Consider the following 8171-nt stretch of genomic DNA (forward strand, 5'->3'; position numbering starts at 1 on the left):
ACCTTGAAGACACAAATGCACAGCTCCATTGATGTTGTTGAATGTGTCCCCAAGTTTTTACCCACAGGTATAACCTAAAAATGTCCAATCATAATCATAAAGAAATTTGCCCTCATGCAAAGATGTCTGATGGCAGCTTTAATCTTGGAGCTAAATTTTACATCTAAATTCTAATTTCTAGTAAACTCAGTATTAAAATGTGGACATGTGACACAACAGAAGCACAGCCATAAAGAAAGAAAGTCGCACACTTTATTGTAACAACTTTTGATTACCTAGCAAAGAAATGTGTAATAAATAAACATTATGTTAAAAGGCTTGATAGCACAATGAATTTTTCAGTGGAAGAAACAGAAGAAAAAGTATTTAAAAATACATGAGTTTCATATTTGATTATAAGTCAAGAAGCAGTAGAAAGACAAAAAAAAAAAAAAAAAAAGAGAGAGAAATGGCAGCAGGCACCAAGCTTTCAGTCTTGAATTAATGAGGTTATTCATAATAGGGAGGGAGTGACATAGTGATTAGTTAATTACTGTGCAGAAACATACAATTAATGCACAACTAGAATTAGTATACAATGAATTAAACTGCAACATAATACAAGCAACAAAAATTGAGAAAGAAACCTTGATTACTGATTGAAGTTATTATTACAGGAAAAAGTCTATTGAAGTCACAGTAGTTTAGCTATCCAATAACATGTTTAATGTGTGTGATCTTATTCCACCCTGTCAGTAGGACTGCTGCAGCAGAGGGGCTTGTGCATTAACTGCAAACTTATAGATGCATATGAGGACAAGTGCAATTTAGCCCAAGAGGAAACAAAGGACTGATGATAGCAAACTCACATGCATTGTAACAGAAATCCATTGTGATGTTCAAGCTGACAAATGTCATCAGCTGTGCTGGACAGGACACCTGTCCTGTCATCGACGTAGGGATGTTGCATGGCACATGCAGGCTGCTCAGGACTGATCAGGTGCAGAGAGCAGCACTTACTGCCCACAGAGCACACACCAGCCACCCTATTGTATCTGCTCTACATGGATAGATAGCTCTTTTGCTGGACATGTAGTACCTTGTATGAACACAGTGGTAGTGAATGATTACCACATGCGGTGAAGGGGTCTGTTCTGTGTGACCACGAACCGTAAAGCAGGATGGCAGCTCCAGGCCAGGAGCAAAGGGAATTTACCAAGCCAGTTCCTTTCCTTTTGGGAGAGCAGGGGGAAGAAAAGTATGTATCATGGACCGGGAAGGAATTATCTCAAGGTACTCCAGACCGTAACAGAGCTGCCATGGGTCTACTCTAAACTATGTCAGAGAAAAGAGCTTCTATACTTTCTGGGGCTTGCTGTAGCATGCTGCTCACCAGCACCCTGCAGAATGCATGCTGCAAAGGAGCTGCAGGCACTGCATGGCCATGCACAGCAACTCGACAGCTAAGAGCCTTGGTCCACGGCACTGTGCTGTTTACCCTATTGGCAGACTGGTTTTGCTGTGGTTCAGGTAAGAGTTTGTAAGTACATGTGTTTTTTAACTTAAATTGCAGAAAATCAAGCTGACAGTGTGATCTTTTAATACTGCCCTCAAATTAATTATCTCTGTTTCCTTTTAGCTAGCAATGTAAGTAAGGTTGATATTTTACCTCTGAAATTAGATTTTGTTTCTGTCCTAAGGAAGTTAAAATCTGAAGTAGGAAAGTAACTTACAGTAGTTTGCATAAAGATAACCTCAAGGGAATTAGGCAAAAGAGAAACATCAGAACAGGAACATTTTGCAGAAGGTATTTTGTGCATGGGAACTCTAAGTTATGAGCATTGATTTGTGTTATAGTATATTTGTTATGGTGTAGCACTTATTGCATCGCTACTACTTTATTTCAGCTGTATTTAAAAAAAAATAAAAAAAGATGATGAATTTTTGTTGGGACATAGTACTTCGCCCTTGCATTTCAGAAAGGAGGTAGGAAGAATCAGTAGCAAAAATGTTAAAAAAAAAAAAAAAAGCATACTCAAGTATACTCAAGTATTATTAGATCGCTTCTGTGTTTGTGCTAAAGTATCAGTAGGTGCATACTGTTACAGAAATCTAAAAAGGTAAAAACTTCTGAACAAAACCAAGAAACCATATTATTAACTGTGATAATTTTAAGTTTATGACTGGCAGGAAACTAAATTCTAAGGAATGGGCAACAGTAGAAAAACTCAAAAATCTTAATGCTCTTCTTTCCTATGGTGGGCTCCTATTCAGCAAAGCAATCAAGTATTGAATCAAGCATTGTTAATTTAGTTGCTCATAAAGACTGCTGGATGAGTCAAGTTCTTTGAAAGGCTTTCATTATGTCACCAGGAGCTGTAAGGAGGTCACTAATTTTTTCCAGGTCATTTCTGAAGGAGAACCTTTTAGATAACACTGTGTAAGAAAGTCTGCCTTTAGGTGCTTACACCTGGCCCTATTAAGTTGAGGGCAAAAGTCCCATTAACTGTAATTGTCCGGAATGGGAGCTGCTGGGAGTTCGGGCAGCAATGAGTTAGGGCTCCCAGGCTGTGCACAACTCTTGGAGTGCCAAATCCTCCTCTCCTCTCCTCTTCCCACTTTTCTGTAGCCTACCACAGTGACTGAACAAAACCAAACTTGTAGGAACATCCCCCAGCACAAAGCAGTGAGCTGCTAGCTTTGTCACTTGCAAGTGACTTTGCAAATACTTTGACTTTTTCTTTTATTCATTGCTTGGTAAAATAATTTTCATTATGAGATGTCTTTTCTTTACCAAGATCTGGTTAAAATTCATACCATGTCAATCAGTCTGGGTTTACCAAATTAGAAGAAAATTGGGGTTTATTCAGTCTTATCTTGGATTTTCTTTTTCTTTTTCTCTCATCTATCCTTCTCTTCCGTTACTGTTCCACTGAGAAATTAACTCAGCCTTTCAGGTTGTGCATGTGATCCAGGCTGGGAATAGCAGGAAAACCTCAGTTACTGGGAAGGGTATTAGTTTATAATAAAGTGCTGATCCTTCAAATGCCATTTTCATGTTTAGAGGCAGTAAAATAAACAGCAATAGAAAATCAAGTAGTCTGTTCATTTAAATGGTTGGCTTGTTAATATTTACAGTATTCTAAGCAACAAAAATAACTGTCTGCATGTAGAAGTTGAGCCAGAAGTATCTGTTGTGAAACATCATGATTGTTTCGTGTCATTAAACAGGTACGAGATGCATGCGATAGCTGAGGAGGTGGGAAGCCTACCAGGTGGTTCTAGTCCCAGGCTTCTCTCCTCACTAGTAAAGCAGATTACTTACCAATTATTTTCAAAATTGCTTATTTGACATGTGCAAAGCAGAACAGCGTGCTGATCACCTTCACAACAGCTCCCTACCTGTCTGTTTCTTACAGCTCTCCTTGTGCTTGTCACTTTGCCCTACAGAAAGAGCTCCTTTCATCACAGCTCCTCTTTGCAGGTCCGTGTCCTCGCGCCAGGCAGTGAGTGTTCCTGGATTGATGCAATGAACAGGCACTCACTAGGTAACATTTGGGACCATGTTTATTTATGCTGTGAAACATGACTAGTAAATCAGCGAGTTGTTTCAAACCACCTTTGGAAGATTCACAGAAGCCAATGTGCAGAGTTGGGAGCATGTGTGATGTTGCTGGTAGCTCTTACTTGCCTTACCTCTGAGCATGGGCAGCGCTGCCTCTCTGGGGTTGGTGTGGTTTCAGGTAGAAGTGGATCTGATACAGTGCTTGCATTCAGAGAAGCAGTAAAATCTCCATCTGTAAAACACACCTATGCAATAATGCTGAATTAAACATAAGGCAGGTGAACCATTCTTTAATATTTGGTCATTTTGAAGCATGCTGCTCTTGACCATTGGCTCCCCAAGCGTGAATGTCATATTTAGGCCTTAACGTTTACCCATGAAGTCAAATATTAACAAATCTCAGAAGGTGGTTGTTATTATTATTTGCCATTATCATGGTTGAGTTTCAGCTGAAATCAAAACCCTGAAAAAAGATAATGGCTAATTCCAGAGATCTTGAGTCCAGGATTCACCAAAACTCTCACAAGAGGTCAGCTGTATTTCAGGCTGTAAAGGAAACGGTACTTTTCAAAGCATGCAACAAAACCTGTTCTTTTGGTAAAATCACCCTGTGTCACTTTGAAAAAATTCCTGTGCTCCATCATGAGAAAATAATATTTTGCCCTAATTGCTAACTGAAAGAAGTTGCTACATTGTTTCAGATGTTTTGTGGTGTTTTTTTGTTTTTTTGTTGTTTTTATTTTTTTTGTTACAGCAAAGACACAAATGGTCTAAAGGTTTTGCAGCTTTGCACCCCACAAAATGCATTACGCGGGTCCATCAAACATAAGTGAGGATTGTGACTCTTCCTACCTGGTACAGGCAGGAATAGAAGTAGAAGCTGAAATTTATCTCAGAATTTACTTGGAATTATCTCAAAATTTATTTGCCTGCAGGAGTACAGCTGACACCTGAAGGAATACTTTCTTCTCTCTGAAGCTTTAGTTCCTTCTGGAAATGGCAAATCTGCAGGCAGATTTGGAAAGGTTCAATGTACTGAATTTTCTTAATCCAACAGGCACTGAATGTGTATCTGGTTTATTTTAATTGCAAGTATGAAATTACACTTGCAGTTTTTTGTTTGTTGTCAGTTAGTCTGCTAGTTCCAACCTAGCTTCTGTGTTCTCAATTAAAAAAAAAAAAAAAAAAAGGCTGCTGTATTTGTTGCAGAGAATAAAAGACAAATATAAGCCATCTCACTGTCCCAGCAACGTTTCTGAATAAGGGGTGGTGACAAAATGCTGCCAAAGCTTCCTGAAAGCTGCAGAAAACACATTGTGGTATTTTGTCCGTAGCTTGCCAGACTGAATGTCTGAAAATATTGTATTCAATTTCCTGAGTTTTCCCTGGAATTACAACAACACGTCGTCATAAATAGACACCTGGCAATGTCTCCCCCAGCCAGTGACAGCACGACTAGGCTGCCACTGGCACATCCCCACTGGCATCCGCCCCGCAGGAGGAGTTTGACATAGGAAAGGGTCTTCTGCCTGGATAGGCTCAGATCCTAATTCATGTGAATAATTATCTAAAAGTAAATCATGCCTGTGAATGTACAGTTTGGAAAGTTTTAGCAATACATCAAATGATTATTCAAATAACATCCAGGTGTATAAAAGGCCTCAACAGATTGTTGAAATAAACCCCTTGTAAAAATAGCAGTTTGGGGTTGTGACAGCCAGGGATTCCTAAGTAGGGGGTTTTATGCTGTACACATACGGTTTTGTCACTTGTCGGGGAGCTGAGTGCAGCAGGGAGGAGATGCTCACCTCTACAGGGGCGGGGGATGGGGTACAGCTATGGTCAGGCTTGGCAGCACCTCTTGTACCACTAGGGAATGCACTCAAAAAGTACGAGTTGTTTTTTAACACTGGGGAAGAGAAGACAAAATGGTGAAATGTTGTGAAGCACTAAGTGGCATTTACACAAGAGGCTTATCGTCCAGGCTCCTGTACCATTTTTTAAAATGCACTTGAGTGGTTTTTTTTTGTTTTGTTTTGTTTTTTGTTTTGTTTGTTTGTTTTTTCTTTTTTATCCTTTTCCCTTCATTTTTAAATGCATCTATTGTATCTGTTGGTTTTAGAGCACCTTAATGTTCAGGTGCAAGGTCTGACAGCGTCCAGATGTTGTTACTCTGCTATTTCCTTTCCTACATGTTATGTTTTATTTTACGCAGTTGGAGGAATCTGGAGCAACTTTTATTAGCTTTATTTTTTCACTTTCTTTCTGTGCCATGTGATGGTAGAATACCTCTTAGAATACTTTGAAATAACTGCAACAGTTTCTCTGGGTAATTCCATTTCTGAATGCCTGCTCACATTCTCCCCACATGTTTCTGTTAATATCTGATATTTTTCAAGGATTGAAGGCAGCATTACACAGTAAAAACAGCTGACACTTTTGATTTCTCTCCATCTCCCGGTGGAGGAGGCAGCATTTGTCATCCCTGGGCAGAGCATCTGTTTACAAAGCTGTAAACAGATGAATTGTCTGTGTTTACAGTACTGCAGAATGGCATTTTTTGTAAATCTTTTCCTTAAATTGCTTATTGCAGAGTCCTATCTTAAACTCTGTCTGTCCATACACTCTGAACTGAATAGAGGAGCAGCCTCCAGCACTTAGTGCCTTGCAGTAAATGGAGTCTGGTCAGAGTGCTGCTGCCACTGAAGGTCTTTCTCCATTGATTTCAAGGGGCTGCTGATGTATACTAAGAACTGGAGCTCAGTTGCTCTCCCAGTGAGTAGCTTGCTATGTTTACAGCATTTATGAGTGGGACTTATAGCCCAAGAGATCTTTGCTCAAAAAAAGTTATGCTCGTCTTTTGTAAGAATATTTTTTCTAGTACCTCTTGTTTTCACATTGATGCCAGTTACTTAGCTGCATTTGTACCTGCTTCTGGCACAAGTAAAGCTTCACTTCCTGCAGACTCGCTCAAACAATTTTTTTTGTTTGGTTGGTTGTTTTTTGGGGAGGAGGAGAATGGCCTGTACTTTTGACTTTAATATTCTTCTAATACTCCTGGCCATCTGGACACTGAGGCATGACTTTGTACTAGGATCTGGATTTCAATGCAATGAAATTTTTCTTGTTTGTGATAGTTTTTCCTACCTCCTTTTGTTCCTGTTTTTATCTGATTCCCAGACTACTGAACTGAGTGTCTATTTCTCATGCAGTGCCATTTTTTTTCTATTTCTTTCTCTCACCAGATAGCTCCATACTTCACAACATTCTCTGAATTTCAGTGAAATGAAATTATAAAATAGGTTATGCTTTAACATGATGCAGATACTATCTAGTAGAAGTTATTTCCTCTAATCTTCAAAATGCAACAATGTGCCCTGAAACGCTTTCCAACTGTCTTGGAATTAAAAACTTGTCATTTGGCTAAACCAGATCTTACACATGAGAAGTGATGTTGGATGGACTCTCCTTAGTGTCATCACAAAAATGGATGATGGAGAAATTGTTAAGAATTAGAAGAAAGGTTGACGTGGCAAGTTATCTGTATTTTGAAATAAAGCAGCAATTTAAAAAATGTGCTTTTTCTGCTTTAGCTTACAAGCTTCCAAAAATTTTGTTACGAAAACCTTCTGAGTCATAACTAGTACTACACAGTACAGTCTATTGTGGGGAAGTTTTTATACCCTCACTAATACAATACAAGTTTGGATCCCTCCAGAAAGAGCTCTGAAATACCAGAGCAAGTGGTGAATTACCCAGTCTTTTAAGACTGACCTTGGATTGTCAAGTAGCATTATAGTGTAAAAAGGAAAAAATGAAAGGAAAAAGGAGAGGATAATTTTGTGATTCAGATGAAAGTGAGAAATGAAACTAAGATGAAATTTATAGGAGGAATTGCTGACTGCCTTCTCCAGGAGAATCGTGTTATCTTGCGTGTGCTGTGCAGCCCATTCACAGTGTGCCAGCCAGAATCGCCCTCCAGTTAGTACATCCCTTATGAGAACTGGCTTGTTATTGCCTGTGCTCTTGTCTCGCCTGGCTTTCCCTGAATCTTCTCCCATCTGTCTCAGTGTCACGTCACAGGAGCGTGAACAATAATTACAATTATTTCTTTGGGTGGATCATGACCAGCTATAACATTAGAACCTGTTTCTTTCTATAATGTCATTTTTCTTGCTTTGTTTTCTCTTTCATTGTCTGTACTCTAGCTGCTGAGTCACTATCTTCCTAAGTGTGGGTAGTGCAGGCATACCGATTTTCATCTATTCAGAGAGGACAGAAAGGTAAAGAAGGGTCTCTGAGGAGCTTTGACTTTCCCATATCCTGCAGGATGAGTCTGGGGCACTGTGGAAGGCAAAAAAATTTTTGTCTGTGAACAATTACCATTCATGACAGACTCCATGCACCTATGGAATAACACGGTAAAAAGCCACAAAGATGGAAGTCCTTGTCATTGTTTTCCACAGTCAAAAGTAGTGCAAATAGATGCAGAAATACTATCAGCTGAAGCCCTTGCTCTATACGCTGAAAGATCCAACACGTAGAGGCTTCTGCTGTTCTCAGATACTTTGATAGGAAGGAGGGTTCAGATGCCCCGGCTGTGCTCAGGATCCCTCTTCTGTTCATC

This window comes from Aythya ferina (assembly GCF_964211825.1).
Source record: "Aythya ferina genome assembly, chromosome: 12".
NCBI lineage: Eukaryota > Metazoa > Chordata > Aves > Anseriformes > Anatidae > Aythya > Aythya ferina.